Raw genomic sequence first — 19,909 nt, 5'->3', positions numbered from 1 at the left:
CCCACCTTCAGTGTTTGCTCTAACCTCCCCTTCTCACTGAGGCCTGCCTGGTCCATCACATTTAATTGCACCTTTCCTCTGTGTGATACAATTTAAAAAATGCTGTTTGACCCAGTTTTGAAGTCCTGATTACAGGATGGTCAGTTTCTTTCTTAAGCAGCTAAGTCAATACCCCCAGACACGCCCCCTGCAGGGCTCCAGACGCCTACACACGCCCTCCTTGCATGGGTCCAGGTACCAGACCACAAGGGCAGCTGCTATGCCCTGGAGCACATGAAACTATTAAAATTAGCCAACCCACAGGGAGCCCTGGAAACCTAACTACCGCACCCCACTTGCCACAGATGAGCAGCCAGCGCTTTACAGCTCCCTGTCCCTGGTGCAACCTCAAATGTGTCCCTGGTAGCAACCTTCTTTCACTTGGCGCTGTAAGTAACCAAAAGCTCTTCCTTTCATCTATCTGAGTGTGTTGTCCCACCATAAAAGAACTAAAACTTTAAATCTTATAAGCCACCCTGATTCCTCCAGCCCACAGCTCTGCTCTCTCTTTTTCTTCTCTGCATGTTTTTTTTTTGTTTTCCCATAGCACTCATTACCTTCTAACAATTCACTAGACTGTCTCACCCCACACTGGAGTGAAAGGCTCGTGCAGGCAGGATGTCATCATTTTTGTTTTCTGCTGTGTCCCAAGCACTTGGAACAGTGGCCAGCACCTAGCGGCTCTCTGGTACGTATTGTCACTCTGGCCAGCATAAGTACAATAGATAATAGGCAAGTACTAAATAAAGAAAACTTTAAAATCATTGAGTGACTTAAATATCTAGTAAGGAGAAATACCGGTGATGTTCTGGAATAGGAAGTTTTAATGTACTATATTTGTCAATTCCCACTAAATTATTTTATCAATTCAATCCAATTTTAATTAAAATACCTGCAGGTATGGATCAAGAGTTCAGAATAAGATACAACATACCTGGGAAATTTTTATGATTAATGTCTTTTTTAATTAGTGGAAAAAAAGGAGGATTAGTCAGTAATATTACAGATAAATGAATCATTAGAATAAAAGAGGATTCATTAACTTAACCCTTATCCCCAAATAAACTCCAGCTGGATAAAAATTAAATTAAATTGTTTCCAAATCTTGGCTATTGTAAATTGTGCTGCTATGAACATAGGGGTGCATATATCTTTTCTGATTGGTGTTTGTGGTTTCTTGGGATATATTCCTAGAAGTGGGATCACTAGGTCAAATGGGAGTTCTATTCTTAATGTTTTGAGGAAACTTCATACTGTTCTCCACAGTGGCTGCACCAGTCTGCATTCCCACCAGCAGCAGTGCACGAGGGTTCCTTTTTCTCTGCATCCTCACCAGCACTTGTGGTTTGTTGATTGTTGATGATAGCTATTCTGACAGGTGTGAGATGGTACCACATTGTTGTTTTGATTTGCATCTCTCAGATGATTAGTGACTTTGAGCATGTTATCATATATCTCATGGCCTTCTGTATGTCCCCTTTCGAAAGTGTCTATTTAAGTCATTTGACCATTTTTTGATTGGATCATTTATCTTCCTTTTGTTATGATGTTTGAGTTCCCTATAAATTTTGGAGATTAAACCCTTATCGGAGATAAAATTGGCAAATATATTTTTCCATGCAGTGGGCTTTCTTGTTGTTTAAGAAACTATAACAGCTTTAGAAATGAAAAGCATGGGTTAATCAACACTAATAAAAGAGAAAAATGGTAATTGGCGTACGACGATACCCTTTTCATTGGCTAATCAGGGCTATATGCAAATTAACTGCCAACTAAGATTGGCAGTTAACTGCCAACAAGATGGCGGCTAATTTGCATATGTAGGCACAATGCAGGGAGGCGAAAGGGAAAGCAGGAAGAAGCCCCCTGCCACTGACAGTGATCAGAAACCCAGGGGGGAGCTAAGAGCTGGGGGGCAGGGCAAAGGTGGCCCTGGGGCCGCCTTTGCCCTGCCCCCCGCAGCCATGATTGGAGAATCAGGCGCCTTTGCCGCCCTGGCCAGTGATAGCAGGAAGTAGGGGTGGAGCCAGCGATGGGAGCTGGGCACGGTCGAAGCTGGCAGTCCCGGGAGCTAGGGGTCCCTTGCCTGGGCCTAAAGCGAAGCCCACGATCGCGGGGCCGCTGCAGCTGCGGGTCCCCGCTGCCCGGGCCGGACGCCTAGGCCAGAGGCGTTAGGCCTGGGCAGGGGCGGAGCCTGCAACCGCGGGGAGCTGGGGGTCCCCTGGCCAGGCCTGACACCTCTGCCAGAGGCCTCAGGCCTGGTCAAGGGGCCGATCCGGTGATTGGTGATCAGAGGGTGATGAGGGTCAACTCCTCTGGCCGAGGCATCAGGCCTGGGCGGGGGGCTGAGCCTGGCATTGGGGGGATATGATGGTCCCCTTGCCCAGGCATGAAGCCTGGTTCAGAGGCATCAGGCTTGGGCGGGGGGTGGAGCAAGCGATCAGAGGGAGATGGGGTCCCCTGCCCAGGCCTGAAGCCTGGGTCAGAGGCGTCAGGTTTGGGCTGGGGGCAGAACCAGTGATGGGGGGAAATGAGGGTACCCTGCCCAGGCCTGACACCTCTGTCAGAGGCGTCAGGCCTGGGCAAGGGGCCGATCCTGCGATTGGAGGGTAATGGGGGTCAAAGCCTGAGGGCTCCCAGTATGTGAGAGGGGGCAGGCTGGGCTGATGGACACTCCCCCCCCCCCCCCACACACACCCAGTGCACGAATTTCGTGCACCGGGCCCCTAGTATATTTATAATATTTCTAAGTTAGATATAATAAATGGAAGCAAAAAGAAAAAGTGATAAATTTGATTAATGAAAATTTAGAAAGCTTCTTTATGCCAAAATGGTGAGAAAACTAAGTCAAAAGGCAAATGAATTATATTTTATGGGTATACCATATTTTGCTTACCCATTCTTCTGTTGATGTACATTTGGGTTGCTTCCATTTGTTTTTGGCTATTATAAATAACTAGAGGCCCGGTGCATGAAAATTCATGCACTGGAGGGGGGTCCCTCAGCCCTGCCTGCCCCCTCTCACAGTGTGGTAGCCCTCAGAGGCAGGAGGTGACCTGACAATCAGGGGAAGGCGACGCCCATCACACCTCTACTGCTGCCACTGCTGGCAGTGCAAGCCTTGGCTGGCCCTGATTACCTGAGCCTCGGGCCGGCCATGGGTGGCTGGGGGGCTGAGAGGACTGGGGGACTCCGGAGGCAGGCACACAGAGCGGCCGGGTCTGCCTCGGGGCGGGCCTGGCCTTGTTGCACGCCTGTCGCCCCAGCAGGGCTCAGGGGACTGGGTGCTGCCATCTTTGAGGGCGTGACAGTCACTTAGCATATTCCCTCCTTATTGGCTGTGGGCGCTGCCATCTTTGCGATGGCATGAGGGTCAATTAGCATATTCCCTCTTTATTAAATAGGATGCTGCTCTGAATATTCCTATACAGAATTTTGTAGAAACAGATGTTTTCATTTCTCTTGGTGATATACTAGGAGTAGACTTGCTGGGTCATTTGATAACTCTGTTTAATATTTTGAGGAATTGCCAACTGTTTTTCAAATTGGCTATACCATTTTGGAATCCCACCAATAATGTATGAAGTACTGATAGATGCTACAACATGGATGAACTTCTAAAGAATTATACTAAGTGAAAAAAAGCCACAAAGTGCAAAATAGGCAAATGCATAGAAACAGAGAGTAGATTAGTGGTTACCTGGCTGGGGCAAGGTGGTACTAGGGAATGAAATCTGAGGATACAGGTTTCTTCTCAGGATAATGAAAATGTTCTGAAATTATATGGTGGTGGTAGTTGCACTGAATTGTATATTTTATGGTAGGAAATTGTATCTCAATAAAGCTGTTACTTAAAAAAGAGAAATGCAAAAGAAGAAAAATTCTTTTTATCACAACACACATGACCGTCAAATGCATTTTTTGCTAATTACTAAAAAGTCATTCAGAAACAGAAGGCAAGAATAAGCAATGTAAGCAGTGTTATGTTAGCAAATGTTTATCTAACAACTCTCTGGAGGCAGGTGGGGTTTGGTGAGGGAAGCTCTTATTTGTAGCTTTAGTTGATTTTTATGGTGTAAGTATTCCTATCATAGTTGATTTCAAGTTATTGTTACCATCAGCTCCAGCACATATTGCACACAAGTAAAAATAAATGAACATGAAATATAAATGGGAGATTTACTGGGAAATACAAATGACCAATAGCCACATTACTCAACTATATTTAGAAATAGAGAAATGCAAATTAAAACAATGGTGAGATCTTTTTTTTTAATCCTACATAATTAGAAAGTTTTGAGGAAAGGCCCTCTAAGGTTTTGGTGGGAGCACAAATTGCCTGAAGGGCAGTTTGGTAAATCTTTAAAATTTAAGCAGGAGCTTATAATTTGACCCAGTAATTCCACTGATAGAAAATCTTCTCTCATGACTTTCTGGGGAAATAGAAATTTTGTATGCTCTTGGGGGAACCCAAGATGGAAACATTTTGTCTATTATGAAAATAAAATAAAACCTCTAATGAAATAAAAAAAGAAGAGAATAGATTCACATAAATTTTTCAACAATAAACATAGGCCACTATTAGGAGCATAGGATTTTTATGAAATAGGAGATATTTGTTTAATGTAGGAACAAGGAGGAAAAAAGTGAACAATAATGAAATAAACATGGTCTATCAGAAATTAATGTTGCCCAGCTAGTGTAGATCAGTGGATTGAGTGTCATCCCATGCTCCTAAAGGTCACCAGTTTGATTCCCAGTCAGGGTACATGTGGGATTTTGGGCTCTATCTCCAGTAGGAATCCTGCAGGAGGCAGCTAATAGGTGTTTCTCTCTCATCAATGTTTCTATTCTCTCTCTGCCTCTCCCTTCCTCTCTCTCTAACGTCAATAAAAACATTAAAAAAGAAATTGATGCTAAACAATGGCAATAGTCATTGTTCTAAAAAGCAGAAAAAAATCAAATACACTTACTTATGTAAAAATATCATATCTATAATTACTCTATGGGAGAAAACTAAGGAGCAGTTATCATAGAGTGAAGATTTTCAAAATAGTAACAGAGGGATTGGATTCATTAGGATCCCTGCTGCTTGGGGAATGATAACATATCCCTCAGTCAGCCATAGCACACAAATTTAATGTAATTTATTTGGCACATTTATTAGTCCACTAGCACAGCATGTGAAAATCACAACACTAATAACTCTGAGTGACAAAAAGATGAATAAGACCCAGTCCTTTGCTATAATTCGGCCTTGTATCATTCTCTGACTTTTTTTTATGAGAAGAATTTTTTCTTCTCTTCACCCCATCCCCACCTTTCAAAGCAACACATTCGAGGGTAAGGACTATATTTGTTTTGTATTCCCTACAGCATCTGATACTATGGCATCCCATCAATCCACGTGCGACATTCATTCAACATCTGTCAACAAATTTACTGACAATAATTTGAACTCACAAAATAAACAAGTATTTTATAAAAAAGAATACCACATTTGAACACTCCGTGGCATTGTTATAACGTTCATAGTCACCAGTCGTATCTTTGTTTTTCTGCTTGTCTACACATAGACTAACTTGAAGCATCTTGGTTAAATTAAAATCAGTTTGCAATCTGATGGTCATTTTCTCTTCTGAGTGGAGAATTTTGTTACTGATTTTCGCCCCCTTGCTACAAAAATAAAACTTCAGTCATTCATCTAAAATGAGGCAGGGTATTTCTGTTGATGTCTCTTTTAGTTAACATTCTGTGCGGATGAGGTGGCAAATGTGTCCAGACTGTGTGATGGACAAGAAGCAAGAAATGGGGAAAATATATAAAAATCATAAGTGACTGCAATGTAACCAAACGGCACTCTAACCTTCTAATTAAGACAAGGGATGAAGTTAAGGTTGAGAATTCAGGCAACAAATTTTCTGGTATTTAACTTTCTATTGAAGTATAACATGGAAAAATGTACAAATCTAATGTGTAACCAACTTCCAAGTTATGTGTTGCTGGATGATATCATTTTGTTTAGGATTTGGCACCAATATTCATGATTGGCCTGCCATTTATTGTTCTTATCAAGATCAATATCAAGTGCACCAAGAGTAGGGCCTTCGAGCACACAGCTCTAATAGTTCAACACGGCCACATTGAATTTAATCAGCTATGAAGTGATGTGAGGATTTAAGAAAACAATATCTATTTGAGTTTGCTTCAACGGTCAAGTTCATTAATGAATGAACAGCAGGCAGATGTTGAAGGAATAGAGTCAACTAAGAAGCAACACCCTACTCTAGAGAATGAAGGATGAAAAGAAAAAAAGGTGTTGTTCTTTTGCTTCTACATCCAAGAATGCTTTGAGCAACACTTTTCCCCATTATACCGTGTCGAACATTTGGGATATAATCATTTCTAAGTTTGTTCTTAAAAAAGCTGATTTTCTGAAAATAGACTTTTGCCAAGGGGATTTTTTAAACAAGTTATAAGTAGACTTCACTTAATACACCCGTAAATTTGCAGCCCTCTGTGTTTTGCACAGGTGTCCTGATAGTCTCCTACTCCAACAGGGCAAGTGTTGACTAACCAAAAAAGCTTTTGGGTGTTGGCGGAGAGGCACTGTAAGTCCTTAGATTTGCAGGATGGAAATTGCATGATTCCACAATAATTATAACATGTGGGAGAAATGGCTTTCAAGGTTGTCCATTCTTCTTTTGCTACACTGATTTAGAAATTCAGTAGTTCAAAATCCAGGACCCTAAAGATGCACTTTTCTCAAAAGTGTTTGTTTATTTTAACAAGTCACGGAGAACAGAGGTAGACTAGTAATGGAGGCAAAGAGCAGGTTTTACAGTCTACAAACCAGAGACCTCTGAAATAAATATTTCTTAAATATTTTATTTTTAAAGCTTACAAGGGCAGTCAAACTTAAAATGCAATGGATGCAGCAGTGTAAGAAAAAATCAACTCCACTCTGGTTAGGATAGCAACCCTGACGAGTACTTAGGGGACGCTCTTGGCAGAGCAGCCACAGTGATATACGCATATTCCTTCAGGAAAGCCCCCTGTGGTGTTTGCTGTCAAGGCGGCCTATGTTAAGCTGTGTACCCGGGAGACTGACAGGGATACACTCCAACAGGCAGAATTATCAGCCACTCACCCTTATGACAGCTTTTCTTCCTCTAGAGCTTCAAGACTTGGGGCAGAAAGAGTCTCACTGTAACAATTTCAAGTTGACTTAATACACAAGAACAAAAAAAGTTGAGATTCGAAAATACCCTTGGCCCTTTTAGAATGGCACAGAGAATTACAGAATGCCATTTTTGAGACTGAATCATTAGGTGCAATATTTAGATCTGCCTTCTGGAAAAGATTGGATGTTCCCTGCCAGGTGTGAAGTCATTGATGCAAATCAAAATGCGCAGGAAAATGCTGACTTGTAAAGAGCTGTGTTCACTTTATAAGCTGCTAACACACCAGTTTTGCTCTAAAGTGACTGATCAACAGCAGAGACAAGAAAGAGTTAATTACTTCCAGCAAATCCCTTACCCAGGACCAAAGTGCTATGATTAGAACAAGGGAATTAAAAATACAGCTGCATTTGTCTATAGTTCAGCCCATAGAAAAAAACCTTATTTTGAAATATATTAATAGGTGCACTTTTGCAAATTATTGTTTGCTCTTCAAATTTTTAAATTTCAGAAATAAACAGGAACCCAGTTTTTAGTAAGCCCTATAACATGATCTTCTTAGGAAAATAAGAACTCAAATAGCCCTTCAGGAATCCTTGTGTGAGTAATTCATAAGTTTTGAGATATGAACCATATTCCTGACATTGGGTGTTTATAACTCCCTGTCGCAGTTCATTATTCAAATCCAGAGTTCACAAGTATCATCATTCCAGCCAAATTGGAATAATGACTTTATCATCTAAGACTGTTTACATTTAGCTTTGGATTTTTCTTTAGCTTTCAAGGATAGGGATAAGGCATTTGGAACACACAATATGGTGAAGAGCATGCAGATGTTAGATACATTGGAGAATCTTAATGCAATGTAGGTACATATGGAGTCAGGATTTGGTTACAAACTATAATTTTCAGGAATATTCTCTCTCTCTTCCTCTGTTTCTTTCTCATTATCCCACAATTTAATCTTTGTCTCACTAATGTGCAGTGACAGGAATTCCAGACCTCAAAGGCCAAGTCATTTTCTCATAGACACAGACCATGAGTTTATTGGAGTTACCAGTTTACTTTGAGTAATCAATCCTGCAGTAATTGGTACACTTTCTAAAAATACTCCCTTGCTGAATTAATGTTTTCCTCTAAGACAGTGGTTGGCAAACTGCGGCTCGCGAGCCACACGCGGCTCTTTGGCCCCTTGAGTGTGGCTCTTCCACAAAATACCACGTGCGGGTGCGCACGTACAGTGCGATTGAAACTTCGTGGTCCATGCACAGAAGTCGGTATTTTGTGGAAGAGCCACACTCAAGGGGCCAAAGAGCCGCGTGTGGCTTGCGAGCCGCAGTTTGCCGACCACTGCTCTAAGAAATCATTTAATTGTGTGAGTTGATAAAATATCTCTAAAAGTGTCAATCATTTCAGGTTTAGTTGTTTCAATAAAATATATAAGATAACTTGCATTTACTCAATTTTGTGAGTGAAAATTAATATTAAATGATCATGTGGTTTCTTATCAAAGTTGAGTACTTTTCAGGACACTTAAAATATTGAAGGGTCATCATTTGGTAAAAGGACAAAGAATTGAAAGCAAGGATCAAAACATTTTATACACTGAGAAAAATCAAGACAAAAAAACCCCTAAGTGATGAATGCATAATGTAATTTTAAGCATTTTTAAATTTTATTAAATTGTAAGGAAGAGGAAGATTAGAAATAGCTCCCACTTAAATTTATTCTGCTTAGTTTAGGCCAACTAAAGTGGTTCTTTTTGCTTGGGAATGCTACCATAAATGGGCACATTTCCATACAATGGCCATAAAACAATGCACATTTAATCCTTGACTTCCTGTAATGAGACTGCCCTGGTGTTAGCTGAGGTCATAGTCACTCTCCTCCTGCACCCATAGTGTTCCTGTACTCTCTCCACAGCTCAGTTAGCATGAGTTTAGAGACTGCAAATTTAAATAAACCTTCTTGAATTGGTGGAGGTGAGTGGGTGGTTTTAAAGTAACTTTAAGAACAAGAACCCTAACCAGTTTGGCTCAGTGGATAGAGCGTCGGCCTGCGGACTCAAGGGTCCCAGGTTCGATTCTGATCAAGGGCATGTACCTTGGTTGCGGGCACATCCCCAGTAGGGGGCGTGCAAGAGGCAGCTGATCGATGTTTCTCTCTCATCGATGCTTCTAACTCTCTATCCTTCTCTCTTCCTCTCTGTAAAGAATCAATAATATATATATATATATATATATATATATATATATATATATATGTATAGAACAAGAATAAAACTTTTTGAATATGCTACTCCATTGTTTCCTCTAGCTATATCAACCAAGTGGAATTCTATAATAAATTTTATATATAATAATACCAAGCATTTCAAGCCTAAATTGAAATCAGCTTCTCTAAATTAGTTCTATGAAATTAGTGGCATGAATAAAAGCCTCAGGCAATAGTTTGAAGGGGAATTGTCGAACTGAAGGGGAAAATAAGACATTTGGGGGGGGGGTAGCTGTCTGAATCTGTGCCAGTAACCTGCCTTCTGACGTTATCCTTGCTTGCCAATAAACGCACACTCTTGCTTGCCGATAGACTCCATTCTTATCAAACTCCATTCTTATCTGTGATGCCTGCCTTGCCGTGCAGAACCTGTTTCCCAGAATACTCCCATATACAATCCCCGGAGGGGCTGGTGCCAGTGCTGGCAAGCCTCTGGGTGTAATCTCACCTCCCCCATCCCAGCTCATGGGGGAAACCTGATCCATATTTTGGAGACAAAGGAACTAAAGGGTATAAAGGGAAAGCTTCGTCCATACCCACCACTCAGGATTTGGAGACTGACCCCCCTGAGTCAGGGCACTAGTGCAATCTGCAATAAAGGCTACTTTTCTGAAGATATCCTCTTGAGTGACCCACTGATTAATTCTCCCATGTTGCCTGGTAACTCATCTGCAACAAAATCAGTGGTTGCTAAACTTTTTTGATTATGGATCTTATATATTATGTATTTAAAATTATATTCATACTAGGGGCCCGGTGCACGAAATTCGTGCACTGGGTGTGTGTGTGGGGGGGAGGGCGGGGGGGAGTGTCCCTCAGCCCAGCCTGCCCCCTCTCACATACTGGGAGCCCTCAGGCGTTGACCCCCATCACCCTCCAATCACAGGATCGGCCCCTTGCCCAGGCCTGACGCCTCTGGCCTAGGTGTCCGGCCCGGGCAGCGGGGACCTGCAGTGGCAGCGGGGGGTGCCGCGATCGCGCGGGCTCCACCCCTGCCCCTGCAGGATGCCTCTGGCTGAGGCGTCCAGCCCGGGCAGTGGGGACCCACAGCTGCAGCGGCCCCGCGATCGTGGGCTTCACTTTAGGCCCAGGCAAGGGACCCCTAGCTCCTGGGACTGCCAGCTTCGACCGTGCCCAGCTCCCATCGCTGGCTCCACCCCTACTTCCTGCTATCACTGGCCAGGGCGGAAAAGGCACCTGATTCTCTGATCATGGCTGGGGGGCAGGGCAAAGGCGGCCCCAGTGCCGCCTTTGCCCTGCCCCCCAGCTCTTAGCTCCCCCCTGGGTTTCCGATCACTGTCAGTGGCAGGGGGCTTCTTCCTGCTTTCCCTTTCGCCTCCCTGCATTGTGCCTACCTATGCAAATTAACCACCATCTTGTTGGCAGTTAACTGCCAATCTTAGTTGGCAGTTAATTTGCATATAGCCCTGATTAGCCAATGAAAAGGGTATCGTCGTACGCCAATTACCATTTTTCTCTTTTATTAGTATAGATACAAATATAATATGGACATCATAAAACATAAGAAATGGAAATTATAAGATTAAGATAAAAAAGATGTAATGTTTTCTACACACTGAGTTCCTGAAAGAGGATTAGAGTACTATAAACTGTTTTCAAGAAAGGCTGAAGCAATGGAGGGGGGGGGGCACATGCTGGGGGGCGGGAGCAGGTGGGGAGAGGACAATGAGGGGAAAAAGGAGATATCTGTAAAACTTTCAACAATAAAGAATTTTAAAAAAGGCTGAAGTCAGAGAGGTCTGGATTCCAGATTTACCCACCACTCAAGCATGATATTACTTTAAAAAAAACAACACCCAAAAACATTTGTATTGATTTTAGAGAGAGAGGTAGGGAAAGAGAGAGAGAGAGAGAGAGAGAGAGAGAGAGAGAGAGAGAGAGAGAAACATCAATGAGAGAGAAACATTGATTGGCTGCCTCCTGCACACCTTCAGCTGGTTGGGGATCAAGCCTGAAACCTGGCATGTGCCCTGACCAGGAATTGAACCGGTGACCTCTTGATACACACAACCACTGAGCAACGCTGGCTGGGCGAGCTATATTACTTTTGATTAGCCACTTAATTTTTCAGAGCCTCAGTTTTTCTATCTGCACAATACAAATAATGACATACCTCATGGGGTTATTTTGTGGATCATGTAGGAAGATGAATTTAAGAGCCCTGAGATGAAGGCCTGGCACATAGTAGGCGCTCAGTACATGCAAGTTCATTTCAACACACTCTTTCTTTCATGGGCCACCTTATTGCACTAGTGTGCCCTGGGACATATGTTTTGGAAATGTTCCAGGTTAGAGTATTTGTTCATTGATTATTTTATCATTTGACTTTTTTAATTGACAAAGACTTATTGACTATCTCCTAAGTAATAGGCCCAGTAGTAGGTTCAGGGTAACAGCTTGGATGAATATTCTGAAGAACTTTAAAATTATTTTCAATTCAGCAAAAGTTTTAGAGTCTACCCTGTGGCAGGCACCATGTGCTGCTCTGAGGCAGAAATGATTTCTATATTCACAGAGCTTACAGTTTGAGGCTGTATTTTTTTTTTTTTTTTTTTTTTTAATGAGCTGAGGCCTGCCCAAGCTAGGTTTGCACATCATTTTCAGCAGTTCTTGTCTCATCCTCAGGTAAATAGGAAGCCATTTTTAAGCTCAAAGTCATGGGATAGCAAAATATTAGAAAAGACACAGTATGAGCACATCCGTTGTCTAAACAAAACCCCTTTAACTGCAGAGCTGCTATCAGTGTATAAAACGAAAGCAATTTACATTGCATGCAAGCATCTCTATCCCTGTTTATTTCATTCCTGACTATCAATAAATTCCACTGCCTTGTCATAAAATGTTGACTGCACAGTTTTTCATGTAGCATAAATCGACTCAGACTCTAATCAATTTTCCATTTCTGTGAAAAATTTTTTAATGTAACAAATGTGTGTGTGCCCTCCATTGCTTGGTACCTGGCAGGTGCATCGCATTAACATAGCTCTTAAACTGACCAAGCATAACCTGATGGGTGTGGTAGGATCCGACAGCTTGGACCGACAGACCTGCAAAGTGCAATTCTCTGCTGAGCTGCGCGATAAACTGCAGAGGTTTCCATTTCCACACATGGTCTACAAAAATCAATTTGCCGTAAATACATTCGGGAGAGACAGTTCTGCCCCGATGCATAGTCTATCCATTTTAAAGGCATTTTTAAGAAGCAGGAAATGCTCGTGTTGGGAGGGAGAATTCCATGATGCTGCTAAACAATGACGAAGTGCGGGAATGAACAAAACAAAAAAACATTTGGCCTTTAGAGTTTCGTGTTCTACTGACAGTGTTCCAGAGGCAAACAGTGAGCGTTAGAGAGAGAATATTCTGTTCTCTGTTGAAAGACAATAAAAGCTGCATTGTTCCCTAGGAATGGAGATGTGAAAATCTACACACTAATTTGATTTTTCATTTAGTGTGATTATTAGAAATTGCCTTGTTGGGTAGTTTTAAGACAAGAGGTAATATGTCATAAGTAAGATCTGAATTTTGCTTTTAAAATTATTTTTCTAATTTGAAAAAATAAGCTTTTCATTTTACTGTTTACTTTGATATTTCCTTTATAATATTAGAATAATATTCATACCACACTTTCATTAGGTTGAAAAATATATTTCATAAACTTATAATTTATTAGATCTTCTAGGCTGAAATAAGATAAATAAAATACAATACATTCTGTACTTTCTCTTTGAGAAGGCATCTAAGGGCTTATGAACAAAATCAGAAGTATTTGAGAAAACATCAGACTAAAAAATTCAGGGAAATCATGACACTGATTATATCAGTAAGGATTAGGTTTAGCCTCATATAACATGACATATAACAAAATTATAGAGATTTAAGCAAAATAGATTATTTCTCCTTCATTAACAATAAGTCTGATGGTGGCAATCCTTGACTGGTAATGTTAGTTATCAAGGACTTAAGCTTTTTTCAACTGTTTGTTTCTCCATCCTTAGATCTCCTTGAGATGATTTCTGGAGTTCGAATCATTTCATTCACATTCTAGGCTTCAGAAAGAAGGAAGGCTGGGGTCACGTTGCTCTGACTGAGTTTTCCAGGGGTCAGTATAGTACTCCTAACCCTTCTGCTTATATCTGGCTGTCCATAAATTAGTCCCATGACCACATTCCGCCTTTAGGGAGGCTGGGATATCTTAGCTGGGTATATTATCACCCTCTCTCCCAAAGTCAGGTGTGTAGTAACAAAAAAGGATGGAATATATTAGTCAAACATCTAGTAGGCCCTGTCAAACTGATATCATTCCCTAAGTCAAGTAGCTTATTTTTTTTTGCTGTTTTTAATAGATGTGTGTGTGTGTGTGAATACATATATGTGTATAAATATATAACTAAATCTAATATTAAACATTGGTAGAAAGCATAATGCTTCTAGATAATGATTACAGCATTAACTATAGACATATGAATAATTTCTAAATCTAATAAAAGTCTTTGACCAGATCATATTTCCCAGATATATGTTTTAAAGACTCATTTGCTCATAAAAATAAAATTGGTAATAATCATTGGAATAATAAGCATAACTTTGCTCTGCTGAGACAGCCACTTGCATAAAGAGAAGAAATGTGCTAATTCAAAATGCCAATGGATTGGACCACAGGAGTCCGTCAAAACTATTTTTCACACATTTTAGTGCACATTGAAATATATACTTATTTTAAGTGCCGCTTTTTAACATGTGCCAATCTAACTTTTCCCTCATTAAAGATGCTGAAATAGGAAAAAAAAAAAAAAAAAAAGGGAAGTCAGGAGGTACACACCTTTCCACTGAGCAAAAGGTGAGGCAATTCCATCAGTTCTTAAGGAAGAAAGAACGCAGACCACTCAAAGGTTGCCGTCTACAGAGCAAGAGGAATCACTTCGCTGAGTGCTTTCTTGTGTGGCCACACCCACCTCTGTCTCCTTGCTCCCCTCTGTGATTGGACTTGATTTTTTAATATTTCTTTGCTACCAGGGGCTAGAAAAGACAGCATGTAAGCGTGGTGGGAAATGGGGACTGTTGAGACAGGTTGGACAGCTGTTGAGTTGGAAAGAAAGAGCTGGACCACATCAGAGCACGTGCTATCAAAAGAGTTATGAGCTTACATGACAGAAAATTACATGAACTTGAAATATGCCTTTACCAAATGCCAGCCTGACAGGAAGCTGCTTTATAGAGGTATCATGTCCTTAGATAGCCAGGTGATTACCGGTGTCCCTGGAGCACTGCTTTCTGCCCTGATTTTCTAATACCCTGGCTCATCCCTAATCACTGCAGAGTGTCACCAGTTTAGAAAAAAACCTCAAAAGGAAATTAATTTTGACTTCCTTTAACATCCCAGAGAGTTTTCCTTTCAGCTGGGATTGGATCCAGCCTTCTTTCCCACAATGACAAAATGTGGCAGTTAAAGCCAACCTGTGAATCCTGGCCTGACACTCTCCCTTCCTCCCACCACCTCCCATTAAAAAGCAAAAGCATTTTCTATGTGATCAGTAATGTGTTAGGCACGCTACATAAATTATCTATTTACTTCTTACGAAATCTATAAGGTAGGCTATATTATTAGACTCCTTGAACTTGAACTGCAGAGACCAAGTGCCTTGCCCAAGATCACTCCCCTGGTTAGTCAGCAGTAGAATGGGGATTTTAACCCAGCGAGGCTACTTCCAGGGCCTACTTCTCAGGCAGTGGTTACATGGCTTTTTTCAAAGGCTGTGTTCCATTGAGACACCAAGGTTGGGAGGATAAGGTAAGTTAATTAGGAAATATTTCTAGAAGGGACACAGAGGGCAAGAGATAAGATAAGACATTCCATTCCCCTTTTGTGGTTAAAAAAACAAGAAGAGATTATTCTTGCATAAGAACAGGCAACAGAAAGTCTGAATAAGAAGCACAGAGGTGGAAAGTAAAGCATTTTACAAAGGAAGGCGGCTGGAAGTTTTCAGTTTGTAGTGTTTGTCTCAGCTCCAGTCATCACTACCAAGGTCTCTCCAGAATGAATTGCTCAGTGAACATATCAACAAGGTAGGAAATGTCATAATTATATTTTTTATTACCCCCCAAAGAATACACTAGTATGGTAGCTATTGCTATAATTTAAAAGAAAAGTGCTATGTAGCAACCATGCCTGCTGATGAAATAAAACAAGCTGGTTTTTCATCCTCTGGCATTAACAAAAATGCAAAGATAAAAAAAGGGATTTTCAGATATTATTCTGTGCCTGTTCTAAATGTAGTTGTAGTTGGGCAACAGCTCTGCTTATTGGTTGCTCTATGCTTTTCTCTTTTGAATAAACACATACTCAGCATGTTCTGGACAATCTTCCTGGAAGTCAGATTGGTAACAGCGAATGGTCCAAGAAATGGTGTGGGGACCACTTCACACACAGGAAGCATTGTGCCTGCTTGAAGCAGAGCTGGCTCTTGTACGGAGCTGACACTTGAGTGGGCATGTTAGTGACTGTTGTGGAATATTGATATGATAAGCTCTCCTTCCTTGACCTCCAGCATTCCTGAAGCCTTTGCCTGAGATGCTTGCAAGAGCTTGCACTCTTGCTTGTATGGCAGCCTGGAAGTGTGGGAAAATGAATGTCCTGTGGGGCAACCCTCAGTCGAAAGGAACCATGAGAAAATGGTTAAATGCTTCTCTCTTTTGTCCCTAGGGCAGACAATTCTCAGAACCATTCTATACATTTCCTCATAAGGTCAGACAATTCTAAGACTCATTTTAAAATATGTTTTTATTGATTTTTAAAATATATTTTATTGAATTTTTACAGAGAGGAAGGGAGAGGGATAGAGAACTAGAAACATTGATGAGAGAGAAACATCGATCAGCAGCCTCCTGCACACTCCCCACTGGGGATGTGTCCACAACCAAGGTACATGCCCTTGACCGGAATCAAACCCGGACCCTTCAGTCTGCAGGCCGACGCTCTACCCACTAAGCCAAACCGATTAGGGCTGTTTTTATTGATTTTTAGAAAGAGAGGAAGGTGGAGGAAAAGATAGAAACATTAATGAGAGAGAAGCATCAGTTGGCTTGCCTCCTGCTCACCGCCTACTGGGGGTTAAGCCCACAACTCAGGCATGTGCCCTGACCAGGAATCCGAACCAGTGATCTCTTGGTGCATGGGCTGGGCCTTAGACTCATTTTAGCTAGCTCTTCAGAAGATCCCAGTAGAATCAAGCATGGCTGCCCAGGGCGATGTTCTCCTCCACATGGGCCTTTGTACTGACTTTTCCATTTTATTCTTTCTAGGCTTTCACTCCACTCTTGTTTCCTGAGATCATTTCCAAAATAAACTACTTGGATGCAATTCTTTATTCAAGTTCCACTTTTATGGAGCACCCAGGCTAAGACAATGCCCATTATAAAAGGAGCAGTATTTATGGGCTGAAAGATAATAGGGGTGTTTGTGTATGGATGGTATTGCTATTTAACATGGTTTTCTTTCCTCTACCAGATCCCTAAATATTGGAATCCTGAAGGGCTTAGTTCTTAGCCTTCTTCTTATCTTGATCTACAATTTCTCCTTAGACAATCTCTGGCTCTATGGTTTTAACCACCACCTCTATTTTGATGCCTTGCCTAATTGTATCTTTAGTCCTGACCTCTTTCCTGAGTACCAGAATCATTTATTCAATTGTCTACATATCATCTCCACTTGGATATCTAATAGGCATCTTTTCATCACCTGTACATAGTAAAACTTGTTTAGCTCCCAAAAATGCCCTGTAAAAATCCTGGTATGCCTTTACTCTTCCTCATGTTACCACTGCCTTCTAGCTATAGTTCCCACAAGTGAGATAAAAAAAAAATCTGGATGTTCTCCATTCAGCTCCTTTCACACATTTCCCAGGAAGTTCTGTCAATTCTCTCACCATCTGCAGAATAGATCCCAAGTTCATGCACTTATTTGTACTTCCACTGCCATCACTCTTGTCTTAAGCAAAATGATCTTTTGTGAGGATCACTGACAAAAGTCTTCTAAGATCAATTTCTATACTGCAGTCAAAATCGTTTAGACAAACAGATATGCACCACATGCCTCGTTAAAACATTCCAATGGCTTTTTAAGGGACATAGAAATAAAAGTCTAGAACCTTCCATGCTTCTAAGGCCCTGCTAATGTCAGACAGAATTTTCTGCCTTGCTCCCTTAGGCTCCAGCCATCATGGCAACTTTTTCATTCTTCCAAAAGCCTAGGTTCTCTCTCTCTTCTGGTTCTTCCATTTTTCTAAACCTTCTACCTGAATACCTTTTTTTTTTTTTTTTTTTTTTTGCTTTTCATATGTTACACTCCTTCTTTTTTAGGCCTTGGTACAAATATCTCCTCTTCTGGAGTCATTCTCTAGTGAGCACCTCTCTAGAGTAGTGCCTCCAATCTATTACTCGAGTCTATTGCTTCTTGTTTGTTTCCTTCATAATTCTTTTCATACATTTATATTGTGTCATCAGCCATTTTTATTTTCTTTTTATCTTCTCAATTAGGAGATTAAGCTCTATGAGAGTAGGAATCTTGAAAGGATCTGCCACATTTGTGGAATATATTAATGGATAGGCTAATTATTTTGAGAAATTCTTCTGGATGGGTGCATGTAGGCATTTCTTCTTAGCTAACCTGAGGCAAAGAGCCTAATAAACATTGTCTAATATTTCCTCTCTCAATAATCCATAAATCTTTGCATCTTGGGACTCCTAATGAGATCAATAGATGAGAGTAAACGTTTTTTTTTTTTTTTTTTTTTTTTTGTAAAAATGTAAAGGCATTCTTATATTCATTTCTTATTTCCTATGGTAGTCATGTTTTCAAGTAGGGAGCGAAACTGATGGTTCATCCTATAGTAATCAAATTTATTGTGATTATTTGCATTTCTATTTGCTTTTTTTCTAAGTAGGATAATTATTTCTGAGAAACAATAGGTTTTTATGGGAAAGAAAAAGACTTCATATCTATCCAGCCTAGGATGCTTTTTCTTATAAAAATTACTTGGCTAATTTACACTATAACTATGCTATAAACAGAATAAAATTCCTACTAATTCTTAGCTTCCCCTTTCCCAGCTATGCTTAGATCCATAGTTTCAATTCCCTTCAAAGACACACATAGCCAAAACTTCAATGCCTTTTAGTCCAAGATTCTTTTTTATCCTAGTTTCAGTTTTCATACCTGTTTGAATCCCAGTTTTTTGATGAGTCAGCAAAGGCTGGATCTGTTTACTGGTGGACTGGGGGCCTAGGGGCCTGTCCTCACCTTGGTAGTCTTATTTTAAAAATTTGGTAATAAATATCACTAGTGCCAAAGGGGCAAACTTTGTTTTTTATCTTCATGGTAAAAATAAAGATGAAACAAGTTCAGTCCTGAGCTGGTGAAATAGTAATACCAATTACTTTTTGTTATTTCTGAAAATATGTATAGACATTCATGCCTGTATATCAAGCCAACATTGCATTTCTAGGCAATTTACTTCTTAAGGCAATCTTGTGCTATTTTATAACTTAAGGTTTCCACATACTGGATTTTCCTAAGGAGAGGCACATGGCTATTATTTGTGATTTAGATTCTTGATATATAATAACTCCCATAGGCTTTGTTGTTTTTAAACAAAAACAACTGGTCTATACCCACTTGCTAATTATATCCTCAGTTTGCAAAATGACGTAAAATAATTTGATTTTATATCTTGCACCTGATTTTCCTTGTTACTCTTTGAGCATTCGAATGACTTTGAGAGTTTATAATATAGAGATTTTCTGTAGTCTAACCTTAGGGAAAATTCATTACCTCCTTGGTAATTACTTGATGGTATGAAAAATACCTGCTCAGTGATCAGTCTCATTAATGGATCTTTTTATTTTTTCAATTACAGTTTACATTCAATACTTAAAAAAAAATCTTTTGTCAACCCTATTTTTAAAAATTGATTTCAGAGAGGAAGGGAGAGGGAGAGAGAGAATCATTGATCGGCTGCCTTCTGCACACCCCCTACTGGGGATTGAGCCCACGTAACCCAGGCATGTGCCCTGACCGGGAATCAAACCGTGACCTGGTTCATGGTTTGACACTCAACCCCTGAACCACACTGGCCAGGCACACTCAATACAATTCTGTACCAGTTTCCAATATACAGCTTAGTGGTCAGACAATCATATACCCTACAAAGTGCTCCCTTGTTATTCCAACCCCTCGCCTGGCACCATACATATTTACCACAATATCATTGATTATACTCCCTATGCAGTGCTTTCCATCCCTGTGACTGTTTTGTAACTAGCAATTTCTAATTTTTTTTATTCCTTCACCTTTTCACCCTGCCCCCCAAACCTCCTCCCCTCTGGAAACCATCAGTCTG

The 19,909-nt window shown here is 40.7% G+C and overlaps 1 protein-coding gene across 1 annotated transcript in view; it reads right to left on the bottom strand.

The window, feature by feature from the left end:
- Positions 1–19,909, bottom strand: part of EYS (eyes shut homolog) — a 1,266,634-nt gene that overhangs the window by 88,713 nt on the left and 1,158,012 nt on the right.

The sequence above is a fragment of the Myotis daubentonii genome, chromosome 6 (assembly GCF_963259705.1).
Source record: "Myotis daubentonii chromosome 6, mMyoDau2.1, whole genome shotgun sequence".
Taxonomy (NCBI): Eukaryota; Metazoa; Chordata; class Mammalia; order Chiroptera; family Vespertilionidae; genus Myotis; species Myotis daubentonii.
This window is presented reverse-complemented; position numbering and strand designations above follow the sequence as displayed.